This window comes from Saccostrea cucullata, unplaced genomic scaffold (genome assembly GCF_032062105.1).
Source record: "Saccostrea cucullata isolate Sc308-1 unplaced genomic scaffold, CSIRO_AGI_Scuc_v1 ctg5449, whole genome shotgun sequence".
Taxonomy (NCBI): domain Eukaryota; kingdom Metazoa; phylum Mollusca; class Bivalvia; order Ostreida; family Ostreidae; genus Saccostrea; species Saccostrea cuccullata.
The window spans coordinates 27,503-29,879 of NW_026937767.1; the positions used below are offsets into that span (position 1 = coordinate 27,503).

The 2,377-nt window shown below is 35.6% G+C and overlaps 1 long non-coding RNA gene across 1 annotated transcript; it reads right to left on the bottom strand.

Moving 5' to 3' along the window:
• Positions 1-218: 218 nt before the first annotated feature.
• On the bottom strand, positions 219-1,785 carry LOC134248813 (uncharacterized). The gene is made up of 3 exons (XR_009988143.1): positions 1,719-1,785; positions 1,137-1,301; positions 219-910 (listed from the first exon to the last, which is right to left on the bottom strand). It is a non-coding gene; the product is annotated as an uncharacterized LOC134248813 (long non-coding RNA).
• Between the last annotated feature and the right edge of the window lie 592 nt (positions 1,786-2,377).

Consider the following 2,377-nt stretch of genomic DNA (forward strand, 5'->3'; position numbering starts at 1 on the left):
GTACCTCCACAGTACCAACAGAGTCAACCTCAGTACCTCTCAGTATGTCCTCAGTGTACACAGTAAAAACCTCAGTGCTACTCAGGACTTCCTCAGTTACTCAGTACCAGGCTCAGCCGCTCAGTACAACTCAGGGTTTTCTCAGTACCACTCAGTACTTGCTCAGGGTTTTGTTGGATTCTCAGTGCTTTTTAGCTACAGTAGTGTAGAATGCATCTGTAGGTCTCAATAAGCCACCACGACTACTTTTAGTCAGCCACTTGTCAAACTCGGCAATGAAACTGGAATTGTTTTTTTCACACGTTAACTTCTCCAGCATCTGCAGTCGCTCGCCACGGTCTTCCTTCTTCTTCCTGAAGCTTTTCTTCTTTAGACTTCTCACAATGAAACCACAAATGTAAAACAGAATTTGCTGGTCATTTTTGGAAAGTTCCTTTGACTGTTGCTCAGACACTGTTTTGTTTTGTTCAAGCAAAATGTTCACAATCTCACAGGGCAGGTTTAGAATGTACGCCTGAAGAAAGTTCACAATATCCTCACTCTTCTCGGTGCAGCCTCTTTCGATGAATTCTTTTTACACAGTCGCACTGTAAGGTGGTTGATAATCTAAGGGCATGAAGTTTGGTATAGAAAACCTCCATTGAAAGGTTGTGACACCAGTTCAGACTGAATATGTCCGTTAGATGGCTCACGAAAAAGGAATCCAAGAATTCTTTGGTGGCACAGAACATGGCAAGACGTACAGTCACAGTATCACCGAACAACTGGTACATAGGATCTTCTTTAATCTTCTGAAGAGTTCTGGTGCTGGCATTACGGATTACCCCATCATAGTCAGGAGTTGAAGTTGGCCCAAATTTTATTTTCTCACTCACTGGTGATGTCCGCTCTTTAGCTCTGTGGTCACTGGCTACAAATAAAAATGTACATATTTAGTAACAAGAAGACAATGAATATGTATGTTTTTTTCCTTAAAATTAGAAACAATAGTTTTCAATTACCAAGTGGTTGATTTAAATAGTGATAATAGGGACTTAATTTCTAATAACAGAAATTATTTAATGACAGGAAAATTCAAGTTGAAAAAACTTAATGGAATTCTTGATATCAGATTAAAGTAGATTGTATATATTTACCTTTTATCCTGGGTTTGTTGTGTTGTTTTGTAAAATGACCCCTAAAACCAGAGATGGTTTTAAGGATTTTGTTACATTCTGGACACTGGTAACCATGGTGTTCATGTGGTGGATTCTTCTCAGGTGATGAGCCACTAGTATTGTCATCGTAGTCTGTGTAATCACCTAAAAGTTCATCAAGATCAATATCATCATCTCAAGACAAAAAGTCCTCTTTTGAGGCCATTTTGATAGCAAAATATCACGACAATAACGAAACACACTTCTGTGCAGCTTGACAATTTTAATTTTTATGTCACTATAAAAACACCTAACTGTATACACCCTGCTCATCGTTAGCACCTCCCCAGAGTCTTAAAACAACACATAAGGGGTTCAAACACACTTACCAGGTAGTATACATTGTCTGTACGTCCCTGTAATTAAGTATACACTATATGAAAACACTTTGACCAGGGACCTGTGTTTATTTAAACCAGCCCCTTTAAAACGCCTATTAAATCGTTTGAAAAAGAAAGAAAACATAAACCCTTTAACTCGTTAATTAATTTTACCTTCTAAACATAATAAATAGGTCATTACCACATCAATTAGTCGTTGTACGGCCAAAATGATCTTCTGTTCAGCTTTTGTTTACATCGAAGTCGCTTCCATTTCAAGAATGCTATAATAATCTTCCTATATATAATGTACGGAATAGTTAATCGCAAAACCTTCCAAATTATGTGTCAATTTTTTAATGATTTTTCGAAATCTTTTTTTCTGTATCCTCCATGTAATATCGGGAAATGGCGGCAAAAAACTAAATATCAGATGCGGATTCAGGCGAATCGTCATCTTTCAGGCCAAAATCTACGGAGGATTAAATGAGTCAAGAATACATATATTGATATGAAATTTCCGTATGAAAAATGTTTAATCGTAAACTACAATAAACTTAATTTGTATTCATTATTTCGTGTTATTCTTCATTAATACATAGAGTTTAAATAATTTTGATTAAAAAAAGAAATATTTATTTAAAATAATGAATAGGATGGTAAAATTAACCCTGGACAAAACAGAAAAGGACAGAAAAAGAGCGGAAGACCAAGAAAGGGGAAAATAGCAGAAGGATACATTGAAGAAGATCAAAGAAGGGCAAATGATGTTTACAAGAGAAAGAATACCATCGTGAAGAAAGTAAATATAAATTTTATACACATAAAAATGATTAATATATTCACCTTCAATATTTCTTA